The sequence below is a fragment of the Somniosus microcephalus genome, chromosome 27, assembly GCF_052327205.1.
Source record: "Somniosus microcephalus isolate GS21.2 chromosome 27, FLI_Smic_1.0, whole genome shotgun sequence".
Lineage (NCBI taxonomy): Eukaryota > Metazoa > Chordata > Chondrichthyes > Squaliformes > Somniosidae > Somniosus > Somniosus microcephalus.
In genome coordinates, this window is record NC_141013.1 from 18,309,175 (window position 1) to 18,325,115 (window position 15,941).

Below are 15,941 nucleotides of genomic sequence, written 5' to 3' on the forward strand. Positions count from 1 at the left end.
AGAATGGCGAAAAAACTAACTGCAGACTCCCAGCATGGAGCCACTGTTGGAACAATGCAGTATTGAAGCCATGTCTTGTCCCGGCAAAGACAGTTTCCAGACACGGCTGGTAAACTTGGCTATAAACGTCATCTGGCTGATAAGCATCTAGCCATGTTGTCAGAAAGAGATAAATCAATTTATTCTACTCCACTTTAGTTTGAAGGATTCAGATTTAAATATAGTGCCATCTGAAGAGAGGAACATTTCTGTACCAGACATTTGAGAACTCGGGTAAGTAAGTACACTTGCGACAGCAAAAGAATATTCTTTTCAGTTATATCAGTGGGGTCGGTTAGGAATCACGGCTCAATTTTCTTGCTTGCAGTTGAAATGCTAACAGCTGCATTTCATCTTCATACATTAGACTTCATGAGATTGCATCCCAAAAATGAACACTTTTAAATTTCAGACCTCTCTAATATTGAGAGCACTTGAACTATCTCATAAGTGCTGGCAATTGTTACTCTGACTTAATGGCAACAAGAAAAGAACAGACATGGCATTTAACCTTCATTAAGGTGGAGGCAACTTCAAGTTGCATTTTCTCATGAGTGTTACAAATGCCATGGGCATTTTGCACTGTGGGTCAAACAAATGATGCTTACATGATCTGGGGGTGAGCCAAGGATGTTGAAAGGCCACCCCCTCCCCCCAATAATTCTCCGTAGTAGACCCCCTTGCCTGTATTTACAGACCAAAGTCGTCCTTTTGGATCTTGTCCCTGTGGTGATGGCTTTGCGCACTGATCTAGTAATAGTTGTGCTGGACTTATCTGTGCAGACGCAAGAGATTGTTTCTTTGGACTCTGCATTCTGATGTAGCGAAGATAAGATTGTCGTAGAAGACAGAGCGCCACTATGCAATTTGTTTATTTTGGGCACAATATATTGAATGGCACAAAACATTACTTGTTTAGGATTTCTAAAAGTTCACATCTTATTGGTATGGATATTTAAGAAGGTATTATACACATTGGAATAATGTTTATGTATGACTTTCAAAAAGGCAGCACACACTCATCCATCACTTACCAGATTCAATCGCCAACCTTGACAAAGAGTGGGTGTCAGTGTTAGATTGACTAATAGTGACTAATGTTCCTGTGCCAGATTTTTTTGGGTGGCCTGTGACTTAACAGTTCAATATTTTTCGGCTTCTGTTGAGCTGATTTTTCAACGTTGCAACTCTTTCCGGATGCTTTATAATACTTTATGACAGCTCCCTGCAGATCTGATCTATATTCTTCTGAACATAGACATGACTTAGAGATAGATGATGTATTTTTTTTTTAATGGTAAAATGTTCTCCTCAGGGTACTGGCTGAAGCTGGGATATGGCTCCAAGGGTTCTGGCATCTGCCTCGTATCTTGCTCAAGTGGTCATTCATCACATCGGAGCTTAGGTTATTCTGGTAGGTTATTCAACTGTGGGAATCACAGCTGACATTTTCCTCACCTGACATCCACATATGGTCACTGGATAGCAGTCAGGTGCAAGAACCTTGGTCAGTTCTCTCTCCAGCCACAGGTGCTCAAGCCAACTGTTTAACATTGCACCAGCAGAGATCTGCTAATTAGCACAGACTGGGATTTGAACCCACGATCTTGCTGATGTGTATGTTTCAGTACCAAACCACAAATTTACCCAGTGTATCATTGCAGGTGCTCAGATTCATGCTTTTCAATACCCCTTGGTCATTGATCAACTTCCTCTGAATATTTTTGGTCAGTGTTGTAAGTGCCGCTTTTGGAGTAGCTTGACTATGTTTAGTCTTGGCTGTAGTATTTTACCCTTTGTCACCATCAATACAATAAGGTACATTATTTGCTTAGAGGTACAAATGGCTCATTTGCTTGGGAACCAGCAAATTTGGTTTAATGTCTGAACTAACTGCTGGTAGCAAGTACAAACTTGATAGATCTGAATATAGCACATGGTCAGTGATGTCATAAAACTCACTACGCACTTGGTTTGAGTATAAAGCAAGGCTTTAATCAACTTGTTTCAGAACATGGAGATCTAGTTGTATTTCACTAGTTCCTTGTCTTACAAACTGTCCCTGGAAAGCTGGGGCCCACACCAGAGTATTTATACTCCTTGGACGGCGCCCCCAGCTGGCCGTCCAGTGTTATTTCATAGGTAGTTTCTCGATGATGAGATTTATGACAGTCAGTGCAGTGTAACGGTGTGCCTTTATACTTGACACTCAAAAATTAGCCCCCTTAACCTTTAAGCCGCTTCAGCAAGTTGATGTGTGGGGAAAGAAAGACAGACTTGCATTTATATAGTGCCTTTCATGACCACCGGACATCTCAAAGCACTTTACAGCCAATGAAGTACTTCTGGAATGTAGTCACTGTTGTAATGTGGGAAACGTGGTAGCCAATTTGCACACAGCAAGCTCCCACAAACAGCAATGTGATAATGACCAGATAATCTGTTTTTGTTATGTTGATTGAGGGATAGATATTGGCCAGGACACTGGGGAGAACTCCCCTGCTCTCCTTCAAAATAGTGCCACGGGATCTTTTACTTCCACCTGAGGGGGCAGAATGGGCCTCGGTTTAAAGACTCATCTGAAAGACGGCACCTCTGACAGTGCAGCGCTCCCTCAGCACTGCACTGGAGTGGAGTGTCAGCCTAGATTTATGAGCTCACGTCCCTGGAGTGGGACTTGAACCCACAACCTTCCGACTCTGAGGCGAGAGTGCTACCCACTGCAATGGAGAGTAAAATATTATTTCTTCCTATAGCTTCCAAGCCATTTAAAAAAAAAAATTCAAACCCAAAGGGGATCTTAATGTTTCTTCAGTATTCCAGCAGTTAGGTGTCTCTCTCTCCAGTGCAACATCAGATTGTGGCTGGCAACCAAACTTCAGTGTTTCCAAGTCCATCTAGGACAGAAGGTTTGCTCTGGTTACTATATACAACTACTTTTGGAAACACATTCTTTTTGAAGGCAGTGACCAAAGCAAATCTTCCCTCATTGTCTTTTGATATACCACTGCAGGCTCTAGGTATTCTAGATTCTTATGTCACTGAAGATAGTTCCTAAGGAACCAATGCTTTGTAAAAGCTAGAACCGCAGATTTAACATACGGGTATGGAAAGGACTGTTTCATTCATGGTTCATGGCCCTGCACAATAGTAAATCACGTCAGGTATAATATTCCACGTACAACACACCTCAACAACATTAAAACTAAGTGCCAATACTGTATAAACAGCACTTCACAAATTACTCAAACCATAATAAATCAGCTCCAGGAAAAAAAGCCCCATACATCACAAAACCAATTACACTATACAGAAACTAACCGAGTACATACATCAGCAGCAGCATGTGACTACCAGCAACTTAAACAGCTCATTTTAATTCTGGCCAATAGCACAAACGGGAAACAACCATGTTATACATTCCTTACTATAATTGCAATCAAAATAACAATTACATTTTCAGTATTACCAGAGAAATTAGGAAAGGAAAATGCAAGGGAAAGAGAAAAAATAAAATGCTACATAAAATGTGAAACTTTTTATTTGCCATTTTATTGCCTTTTCTTTCTCTCTCTTTTGTGATCGTCACCCAAACATCTTTACATCTCCATTTGACAGAGTTGTCCATTAAATTAGTCTGTGTGGCTACAGTGTGAAACTCCATTTGGGCTACTTTTACCATGTGACGATAAGTAATAGATGGTACAATTCAAAAGCCACCATCAGAACTATTCTTTCTCCAATCCCGATAAATGTAACTACTTCAAAATTCATCCCTCAACAGAGTTTTGTTAATTTCTCGTTCATCCACCCGGTGATTTGTGCAAGATCGGTCCGGAGTAGTCAGCTGCTGGTGGTTGGGGCATTCGGAAGCAACAGGCTCCAAAAGCTCCACAAGTGGCACCCCCACCACTTGCTCATTAAAATCACAAATCAAAAAGGTGGAAGTAACTTGCACACCGGTAGAAAAAAGCTTTTAAGAAGTTGTTGGAGCCCTTTTACCCGTAACCATTTTTAAAATGAGCTTTAATATGTATATAGGGGAGTGTAACACTTTTCTTTTAAATGACAGGTGCATTGAAACCTTGGGCGCAGAAAGGGACTGTCAAGAACAATGAACACATCTGTGGCACTACATAACAACAGTGACTGCACTTCAAAGCAATTGATTGTATGTGATGTGCTTTGGTACTTGGAGAGATGTACTGAGGTGCAGTGTCAGTACAATTTCTTTCTTTCACTATGAAGAACAAACAAGGTTCTATAATACAGGAAAGTAAATTCATAGCTTTGTTCAAATAAATGACCATTGATATGTGCAGAATGGAAGAGATCATGCAGTTAATGCCACCTCCCCAAACTGCATGAAAAGCCATTGCTTTAAACACAAACCACATTGTGGTCTAACACTAGTCCAACTTGTTAGAGCCTGACCTTCAATCTTCTTTGTGTTTTACACACATTATTTCAACAAAGCACACCACCATGTTTTAGGTCATCCCTAAAATATTTGGCCAACGAAAATGAATAAGAAACTTCAGATTGTTAGAAGATCAGGACATTGGGAATAGCCCTCCCTGGTAAGTAGGAGTGGGCAGTCGGTCCTGATTAAAGACGGAGCCTTCCTTTTGTGAAGCTACATTTCCCCAAATGCCATTCGCCCATTTAAAAGATGGAGATTATGCTAGCCCGAGCGTAAGCTATAGAAAAGAACAGCGCAGGGAGAATGCTACTGGAAAAGGACAGCGATGAAGAAACAGAGATGCAGCAACAGCGAGAATAAGTGGGAAAGAAATGGAATTAGACCGACAAAGGTGCAAGTGTGGAAACTGAAGGAAGTGCATCTTTTTTCACAATTGTAACATGAATTCCAATTACCAAATTGCACAATGGCTGGTCAAACGGCACATCACAACGTCACGATTCACTTTTCAAATGCTGCACCCTATAATTTGAAAGTGTGGAAACCTGCATTTTGAGCGAAATAAGTTTAAAATGTCAATTCTATAATGGATATTGAGTAAACCTCATGCTCATAAATGGGAGATCTGAATTACAATAATTAAGGCTCATGTTTATTTTAAAAAGCAATTATTTTGCTTTGTTGTTAATGTACTGTGCATAGGGAACTACAGGAAACTCTCGATTTACCAGCACCTAAATAACCGGAAATCTCTATTAACCAGCAAAATTCAGGAGTAGGTTCAGGTAAGTTTTACTTCATATTAGTGGCCGTTCTTGGATCTGTGGCCATGTAACCGGGGTTCCTGCACCTGTTGCTATGCAACAGGGACGCCTTGATCTGTGGCCGGGGTTCCTGCACCTGTTGCTATGCAACAGGGACACCTGGATCTGTGGCCGTGTACGGGGCTCTCGTACCTTTTACTATACCTCTCTGTAATCTGGACTTTTTGATAAACCGGCACCACACTGGTCCCGGATAAAAAAGAGTTTCCTGTAAATTAAAATCTGGTGATACCTTAAAGTGTGCTTAAATAGATAACACTGTCTTGACTTTGACTATTCTAACGCTAATACATACGGATGATGTGTTTTATGGTTACAGAGAAACAATGGTGAGGACCCACAGTTCAGGCATCATAAAGGCTGCGAGAACAAAATGGGAGAGTGAGGTAAATCACATAGCAGTGATTAGGAGACACCAAGTGTGGGTTCTAAAAGCCTGAAGATTGTAAGAAGAAAATACCGAGGGAGATTAGGAGCTTCCCAGTTTTGAAGCACTGGAAAAGAAAGAGGGAGAACGCAATGAGGAATAAGCGACAGAAAGGGGCTGTAGGATGGCATATTGGGAGAGGAGACAAAACTGAAGAGGAAGGTTTCAGAGTTTGGTTCACATGAGATGTGTAGTAATTACAGAAAAGATGATCCCAAAATAAACTGAAATTATCTTGCTTTATCCTTAATTTCTTAGTTTAAACTGGATTGGAATGTTCTACCAGCTCTTTCTCTGAATTAGTGCAGTGCACAGGTTAACCATGATTAGACCAAAAAAGCTGCCTTACCACAGACTTCAATATTGCAGAATTAAGTAACTCTGTTGAAATTAGTATATTTGCATTTTTGTCTAGAAAATCTAAACTATTCAATTATTTAAATTTGTCATTTACATTGGTCATTACTGAAATATACATTTGCATAGATTAGATATTTTCACATTTACACGGGGTACTGAAGTGCGCCTGATTAAACTATACATTTTTCATAGTCTTAAATTCTCCTCGGTTGACAATGTGAGCAGCACAGCTGTCTTATTTAAATATTTATGAGTGATGTTAACCCTTTGAGGGAATCTGGCGTGCGGTTTTCGAACGAGATCAATTTTATTAATCACATACAAGCTGAAGATGACAGTGTGAATTGTTCAGCGCTGAAGGTGGAATTAGCAAAATGCAGAACAGACAGATTAAAAGCACATACCTTATGATGTTTGGGATTCTACCCAAGTTAGCAGCTGCTTTTTCCTGTAAACCTTCACTTAGCTAATGAACTCCAGTAATGAGAACCATGGCTTTTTTCAGTAAAGCAGTACCAACAGAGTGGAGCAGTTACATTTCTAAAATGTACAGTCCCTACATTCTAATAATATCAACATTTGCTTGATAAAAGCACCACACAGCCATTGGTTCACTTACTGGGAAAGTTGGATTGAAGCCTGATGACACCACAATTGGCCCGTGTAGTGGTGCTGTGTAACTTGAGCTCTACTGTACAATTACTTCTTGCCTTACTTAATGAAGGCAGTGTTCGTGCTTTGGTTTTTAAACAAAGGCTTATCTCCAAGTCTCTGTTTGTTGAGATAAAATATACAGCTTCCAGAGGACACTGCGGTGGGAATATTAATTATTACCATATTGGGTTCCTCGTGCATATAAAAGTATAATTTGAAAGGACAGTTAGTCTACCTTTGACCTAAACATCAATTGATTTGGCACTGGCAAGCCCCAAGTATAAGGTGCTAAATTGCTGAGATGAAATCTAGCAAATGGAAATTGAGGTTTTATCTGATGGATTATTTATTTGTCCAGTTTTCCTGATTTCTAACTGATACTGTACTGCTGTTATTACATCTTAAATCAATGTTTCTGCAAATTTTCTATTGATTTAAATCATTCAAACTTCTTATTGCAACATTTATAAAACCTTCTAATTTTGGGGCCTCTTGTCTTCAAAGACACTGATGCTATAAACTCCACGTACAATAACCACCAACCAGAACTGAAAACTCTCTTGCTACCAAGGCAAAATGAGGTGACCAAAGACTAGCCTACCCAAGGTCCAATGTTGTTTAATGGTGCTATTGTACTAAAGGTACCAAGCTTGAGACTGGCACTTGCTTGCAGCAACGCACAGTAGCAGGCTCATGACATACTGCAGGCTCCATGCCAGCCTCTGGCCAGAGATCTGCATGTTTATCCAATGGTATTTAAATGCTGGGTAACTTTTAATGTTAGCAGATGATCAACAAGGCAGTTTGCTTGCCATTAAGATTACAAGTGAAGTTTGAAAAGTTCACACAGGCTGTCCAGTGGACTGTGTGGGAAATTTTTAAACTTTGCTTTGCACTGCTGAGATTATCTCCTCGAGGACGTCTCAGCCTATTTCCTTCAGTCTTCCGGCTCTGGTCCCCTGTGCATTGTTTTTCCTTCTGCTCTACTGTTGATGGTAGAGTCTGCACCGGTCTCATGAACTAATCTCTGGAATTCCTTCCCTAAATCCCTTTGCCTTTTTACCTTACTTCTCCACCTGAAGGACCCGAATCAAACCTCTCTCTTTAACCATACTTTCGGTCAATGATCGCACTGCTTGGCATGCAGGTTTTGCTCTGCGACGTGCCTTGGGACATTTACGTCTGTAAAAAGACGCTTTATAAACACAAACTGTTCTCAGGTGATCTTGTGCCGATTTCCTAAATTTGACACTGGCGATTTCATTCCCGAGACACTACACAGTTTGGATCGATGTGAAGCTGGAACAGCTTTGTATTAAAAGCAAAATGTGCAGCATAACTGGCCTGTTTATTTTTTTTTTTTTTTTTTTTTAAAAAGGGTCGAGATACCTAGCAGGATCAGTCTAACTACAATTTGTATTTTCAAGACTTTCATCAAATCAATTAAAATGTATTTGGTTTGTCTTGTTAATTGCAGAAACACTACCTATAATACATTAGCCCACCAGGAGATGGGAAGGTATAGTAATTATGCCTAGGAAAAGCAAGAGCTCTATTGTACCAATTAAACTCTAAACAAGCTGTACAGCTGCACCATTGTGGTTTGAGTTTAAAGCTGCTTTATTCACAAACAAGGATGTTCTATTTCAAAATTCTCAATCACAATTGCCTGGTCAACAAACACTGTGACTCAACTTCTCCTTAAATAAAGATACTCTTGTATTCTTTTTCCTCTAGCAGGGATCATGGCACACTGTTGTCAATCTTCCGCCCCTCGTTCCTGGCTCCGATCGAAAGAACTGGGATCGCAAGATTGGTCCCGACAATTCTGGTGGGCAGAGATGTGCATGAAATCTCGTTGAACTGTATTCCGTGTTCCATATTTTTTTTTACATAATGCAAAAGAATGTATGGTAAATTAAACTGAGGACAGTGCATAAGAGTATGTGAACAAACTGAGGTAGATCTCAACTTTGTGTGATAGTGTAAAACGGGCTATAGCAAGTTGACAGCCCATTTTACATCACTCTCTCTATTTCCATTGCAAAAATAAAGATCGTGATAAATGTAAATGGGCTGTTGACGCACTATCACCCGTATTACACTCTTATTCATGAAGACGCAGTGATAGTGTAATACATAAAACAGGTGAAATATAGTAGTATTTGCAAGAGTGGGCTGGCCTGCTAACTCAAGATGTTAAATCTTGAGTAGTTTGCAGGTTGTGTGCTGAAGGCTGAGATTTATCATATTAAATCGCTTTCAAAATGCAACATTCTCTTTTAAACTTTTAATTAAAAGAAGGCAATTATGGGATGCAGTGGCCTATAATATGCTTCATTAATTTTCTGCAAGGTTTCTCCTTCCTTCCTCTGGGCACTGGTGTTAAAATCTCACAGAGCTAGTATTCAGCCAGCATGGAGTTGTTTGAATGATTGACAGCTCTGAATGACCATCTAGGAATGAAAAGGATGCTGATTCTGTATTGAAATAATGGAGACACTCACAAGAGCATTTGGCTGATGGCTATTTTGGGCACTATTAACGCAAATGTTGGGACTGCACAGCCCATCGATTAAAAACAATGACTTTCTACCAGCTAAAACAAAAATGAAAGGCTGTTTTGTGGGAGATATCAAAGGCATGTGGTACCTTGCATTGAAATTACTTCCTTCCGAAAGCCCAGAGTAATATTCTCTTTCAAAAGATAACAAGGCCACTATCTTACCACTACCCACCACTCCTCCTCCTGGATCCTAGTAACTGCTTAAATTTCTAGGCCCATGAATCCTTCTCTTTATCAATACTTCAAACAGGGAATGCAAAGTGAAAAGAATTAGAGGGCTGCGATTGCTGCCCCCGCTCTAGCTCGGTATCTCACCGGTTCATTGAAGGCTACGCTGGGTGTGGTGCCTTTCATTCAATTCAATTTTATTTGTCATATATGCAGCAGACGTGTGTACTGCACAATGAAATGTTGATTTTTATGAGTCCTCCCAACATTGGAATAAATTCACTGAAGTGCTGAGATACAGAAATGCTGGGGGGAGTGGAGGGTGAGCTCTGCAATTAAAAAACTGTAAAGGCATACATACTGAGAGGAGTAGGTATTCATTCAATGAAAAATGTAAACAAGACCGCTGCCAAATTAGTAAACTCTAATGCGTTGAGTAAAGCTGCTAAGACTGAGACTAGATCTTGGTCCTGGTTTCTGCAACTGATAGCATCATGTCACTGGAACTGTGGGTAATTATTCCCATTGGGCTATACCGGCTATTATAAAGCTCAAGTACAAATAGTAACTTGACCAAAATATCTCAGCAGTTCACGATCTCTGCAGTACAAACCTGGAAGTAGAAAAAATGCTTGATATTATTGCAAGGAATAAAATCTACTCTGCGATAACACTAAATATGTAGAGAACTGTACTTGAGCCAATATAGATTTTTTATAACATAAACCACTATTTGCCGAGCCATGGGATATAGCCCAATGTGCCGTCAATGGGGAGTGTTCTGTTTCTACACTGTTTTAACGCAAATAATCACTAACTCACTAAAAAAAACTTCAACCAAATTATATCAATAAGAAAATGGACATGTTAGTAAAATGCTAGATGTTGAAGAGCACCAAATGTGTGGTTTTTAAAAAAATTCTAATTCCAATGATCAACCTCACTTCTGGAATTGAAACACTTCCACGTGTACCATCTCCTGTATTTCCTAGGATCACTGTGGAATGTGAAATTATGCAATTACAAAGTGCATTACTTCAACTTGGCATTTTAAAATTCAGCATTCTTGTTTATTGAGCAAAAGAGCTTAAAATGTGTATGTTTAATGGACGGAAAAGGAGAGTTTGTGGCACAACAGTTTCAAAATCCCTAAAAAAGGAATGTACATGGTGAATGTTAAATAATTACATACCAGTATAACAGTTACTAATGCCTTCTTATTCCAGGTTGTGCGCATTTAGTAACAATAATGTAATGTACGTGCATGAAGAGCAAAGTTTATCTTTCTAGTACAAAGGCATTCAAGATCATTTTAATTAGAGTCTTAAATAAACTTGAATGAACTACATTTCTTCTGACCAATAATAAAAACCTCCTTTAAGTGTAATCTTTTGTTACTGCACAACAGTGTAACTAATTAAGGTTGAATAAAGGTCAGACTGAAGAGTTATTCCAGTTCCACTTCTTATTAAGTCATTTTTAATTAGCTGATAACTCCAACAGCTTGGCCATCTGTCTGTGACTTATCCCTTGTTCAGCCAAAGCTGTTTTCCAATGAACCTCATTAAAATCCAGAACAGATACCTGGGAATGGGTTACAAAATTGTAACTTAATCTCGAGGTTCAGAAAATGCCCTGTAATGAGTGTGAACTGGAGGGGAGGATATAGCCTTTAACTCATTAGTCACTATAGTGGCTGTTTTTGTTTACAATTTTAATGCTTTTTTTAAGCGGTCAAAAATTATTTGGCGCATTTCCAAATGATGAAAGCCTAGTGTCACACTGGTTTGTGAGGTCATTACTGTTATGTTCATAAATAAATAGACGTTTTCATTATGAACAGCTAGCTTGAGCTAGTCATTTATTCAGCCATGTGGACTAGTGTACAGGCATCCATCTTGACTACTGCCTTGTGGGTAGCCCCTTACTAAACATACAGCTCCACCTAGTGTACCATTCTAGAATGACGTTACTGATCATTACAATTACTGCAGGATTATATGAAAGTAATTTGCAGCAGATTAGAGGGAAATTTCATTCACAGCAAAGCTCACTTAAAATCAACACTGGTGCAAGCAAAAAAAATGCTGAGGATCAACTACCTCCCTATCAAAAAGTATCACATTCATTGGCATCGCATTGCGCCAGGACCTGTGTCACTGGCACTAGCCTCCAATGCATGGGTCATGTGCAGCAGGCTGAAACCCGGATGTAAACTTGCTGGGATTCACTAAGGCTGGCCATCAGCCTTATTGAACCCTGATGAGGTGAAACTGTGGGAGCAGTCGGCGGTGTTTAAACTGTTTATCAGGAGCTGGCAGCTCTTTTTAAACCAATGACGAAAGGTCAGCGACCTGAAACGTTAACTCCATTTCTCTCTGACCTGCTGAGTATTTCCAGCATTTTCTGTTTATATTTCAGATTTCCAGCATCTGCAGTATTTTGATTTTGCTGTTTAAACCAGTTTATTGGGAGCTGCCGGCTGTGTTTAAACCATACACCTGGAGATTGCGCTACTAGCTTGAGTTTTGCTCAACAATAAATGCAGCTTATGATGTGGTTAGTTGATTCCTTGAGATCAAGTGCTGCTTGCGATAAAAGTTTTTGGACAATGGTCCGGATTTTGCGGTCAGTGGCGAAGTGATGACGCTCGCCGCTGCCTCGAAGAAAGCTGCCCACAAAGATCTAGCGATCTCTGTGGCATCGATTTCACCTCTCCCAACATTAATTTCATACTGGCGCCAAGTTTAGGGGATCTCCAGTGTCCAGCAACAGTGATGTCATCAAGCTGGAAAAGCAGCCAATCACATTGAAGAATTCTCAGACGGCAAACCAGGAAGTAAAATGCATTGACTTTCCTTCACTTTTTAATCATTTTACAAAGAGCGAAATAAAGATTGGGACATACACATTAAGGTAAAAGCTGAAATATCACAAACAAACATTAAAAAATATTAGAAACCATGGAATTACCATAATGGAAAATTTGAAATTCCACAAATATAAAATTAGTTTTTCAGGGCCAGAATGGTTGTTCAGCAGTTATGAAGACTCAGTACGCCATTAAAAACAGTTACACCTCACTGAACAAGGTTTAACTTTTTCGGAGGCTTTTAAACAGCGATATTCCTGCATAAAAGGGAAGGTTTTTGTCGGTTCAGTGATTTCAATTGATTGCCAGCTCCGGGGAGTTCAACAGCGCACCCTGCGGAGGGGCAGGGAATGGCCGACCGCCATTTCTGGATTTCCACGCTTAACTGCGCATGTGCGTACTCCAGATGTTGCTGTCAGTTTCACAGTTGTAAGGACGGCAAACGCTGATAGTTTCGCTGTCATTCAAACCGCAAATTCCGGGCCATAAACCTCAGTCTGTGTTCATTTACAATCAAGTTTGCAGGTCTCTACTCTTCACCATAGGTTGCTACTATACTGTACTGTGCTGCGTAGTATGCATTTGTAATAACATCTTGGTTGTAATCTAATGGTTTACATTTTATTTTTCACTAGCAGTGCTTCTGGAATTTTTGCAGACTTGTGCAGTTACATCATGGGCACAAAGTAGATAATGTGAATACTGCAGCAATGAAATTAATAAATGTTCACTAAATTAAGTGGATGCCTCAGCAGGCCAAAAATCCATGAAAAAAAATTATCAACAGCAACCATCTCAAATGGCAAGATTATGTTTCTACTGTTTGATGTTTGTGTCAAATGCTAACACTTGTCGTGTGATTGCAATCACAGTAAATTAGCCCTGCTACTAGAATCCATTGGCCAAAACACAGCTGACTTGGAGATTTTGGTGCTAGGAAGTTGCATATAAAATTTAGTACTTACGAAGTGAATTATTTAAATTTGTTAAATAAAGTGGCTGGAATTTTCATTGTACTGTAGTGGATTTGGAATGGAAGCAAAATTATTGCAGTGAATAATTAGTAACACTGAACTGAATTGTTTTAAAGTTACGATGGTCAATGTTTCTGGTGAATGATGGCTGCCTGTCTGGTTTAAAAGGAAGCATAACTCTGTTAACAGAGGACAGTGGGAGAACACAGGCTGAAGTCTCTGCACCAGAGTTCCTGATCTCAGCTGTGCTGCTTTGGAGAGGGGCCGAGCCGAAACCAGGTATTTCACCACGGCAGAGTATGGGAACACCTGGAAAGAGAGGAAGGCTGGAGCTGTTTTTTGTATAGCTTTGTGTAGATGGCTCCAAGCAGCATTTGTGGAGATCTGGAAGCGGTTTGGACTTCCTGCCCTAATGGCTGCAGCCAATAAAGACCGAGGACTGAAAGGAAAAAAATAATAATAAAACTTGATGATGATTAAATGATTTCAAGATTATTCCAGTCGGAAGAAAGTGCAGCTGTAGCTGCTGGGATTTATCAGATCGAGGCCCGTTTCAAAATGAAGCAAATTAATTTTCTTTCATAAAAGGAACAGGGCCTGTTTTGTACATTCAGTAAGCCTTCATTGAAGGAATCGGGTTACATTTGGCTTGTAACATTAAGATACATAGGCAAGGATGTAATTATACATTTCAACACATGCAAATTCACTCACTAATTTGCAGTCTTCACAAAATTGCACAAGAAAGTCCCTAAAACCCTGGTTAAAAATATCGTAATCCCAGGCAACAGAAACAGAAGTTGATCTACTCAGTCACCTTAAAGCAATGGCCTTAATTGCAAGTGAGTGGAATTGCGGAATACATTTCCCTAACCGCTGGTAGAAATCACAGAAATGTATGTAATAAAACTGGAATTTGAATTATTCAGCTGCCTGATCAAATGGTATTCGCATTTAAGGGCTTTATAATCTGTTACTATGTTGGACAAGACCACAATAGGATATAGTTATATTTAAAAAAAGAGAAAAAAACTAGAGAGGCTGTTGGGAATATCCCACAGTGCATGCTTGAGCCATTCACCAAATGTGTGCATTAGATTTGTCTCTTTTCCTCCCTTCCCATTGTATGGCCTCCAGCTCACTCTGCTCCTAGTACTCAGAGCCATAGCCATTTCTCTGGAAGGATTCAGACTTATTCCTTATTGGTATCAAGAAATCTCTGCAGATCACGTCAAAAAAGAATGAGCAGCATATTTTTTCTGGATGGATTGCGTATCGGACGTTTTCCAACTCGAGTTTCTTCCAGCAAATTGTTTAATAAGGGCAGCTCTCGGAGTGTAAATAATGAATAACGGAACACAATCATCCTACCTGAAATTATACAAATATGGATCATGGGCATCTTTATAAGGCAGCCTGCTTAAGAAAGAGTCCACAGGCAGTTTTACATTAATTCGTTGCTGTATGTTTGATAGAATCTTCTTGGAAAGCAATTCTAAATTCTTGCACTTTCAAAAACTGTGCAGCTACATTGTTTTTGATCTATAATATGTTTTTGATCTATAATATCACCAACAGGTAATGGATCTAACCACATCTATTTATTTCAATTTATATGGGGTATAGCCGTCTCTGTGGAAGAACTCTGATTGGAACTCCCTTTCCATGTTACAAATAGAAACCGAGTGGACATCTGGTCAAATCCCTCTCCAGTCCTCAAATGAAGTAAGTTATCATTGGATCTCTTACCCAAGTCTTCTGCATGGTTTGTATAAACAGCTAACCAATCCCAGATGGCTAATTGTGAACATGTCCTGAAGCAGATATTTGACAGCAGACAATCATATCGCTGTTCAGGGAGGAAGAGAGAAAACTAGGAACTACAGGCCAGTTAGCCTGACATCAGTGGTAGGGAAAATGCTAGAATCTAGAAAATAGGTTTCACAAAAGGGAAATCATGTTTAACAAATCTATTAGAGTTTTTTTTGAAGGTGTAACTTGCAGGGTAGATAAGGGGGAATCAGTGGATGTAGTATATTTGGATTTTCAGAAGGCATTCAATAAGGTGCCACACAACAGTTTGTAACACAAGATTAGGACTGATGGCATTGGGGGTAAGATTACCATGGATTGAGGATTGGTGAACAAACAGAAAACAGAGAGTAGGAATAAATGGGTCATTTTCAGGATGGCAGGCTGTAACTAGCGGAGTGCTGCAAGGATTGGCGCTTGGGCCTCAGCTATTTACAATCTATATCAATGGCTTAGATGAGGGGACCGAGTGTAATATATCCAAGTTTGCAGATGATACAAAGCTAGATGGGAAAGTAAGCTGTGAGGAGGACATAAAGTGGCTGCAAAGGGATATAGTGATTGGGCAATAAGGTGGCAGGTGGGAGTATAATGTGGGGAAGTGTGAAATTATCCACTTTGGTAGAAAGAATGGAAAAGCAAAATATTTTTTTTTTTTTTTTTTAAAAAAGGTCAGAGGCTAGTAAATGTTGGGATTCAGAGGTATTTGGGTGTCCCTGTACATGAAATCACAGAAAGTTAACATGCAGGTACAGCAAACAATTAGGAGGGCAAATGGTATGTTAGCCTTTATTGCAAGGGGGTTGGAGTGTAAGAGTAAGG

The 15,941-nt window shown here is 39.7% G+C and overlaps 1 protein-coding gene across 13 annotated transcripts in view; it reads right to left on the reverse strand.

Moving 5' to 3' along the window:
• The window catches only part of sema6d (semaphorin 6D), a 257,838-nt gene that overhangs the window by 123,416 nt on the left and 118,481 nt on the right, over positions 1 to 15,941 (reverse strand). For 2 of the 13 annotated variants that reach the window (XM_085968615.1, XM_085968618.1), the window contains exon 2: positions 6,478 to 8,555. The exons of 10 other annotated variants lie outside the window; for them this stretch is intronic. The gene's annotated coding sequence lies outside the window, so the exon portion shown is untranslated. Of the gene's footprint in view, positions 1 to 6,477; positions 8,749 to 15,941 lie in introns of those variants that run through there. One more of the 13 variants, XM_085968617.1, reaches the window with a different exon arrangement.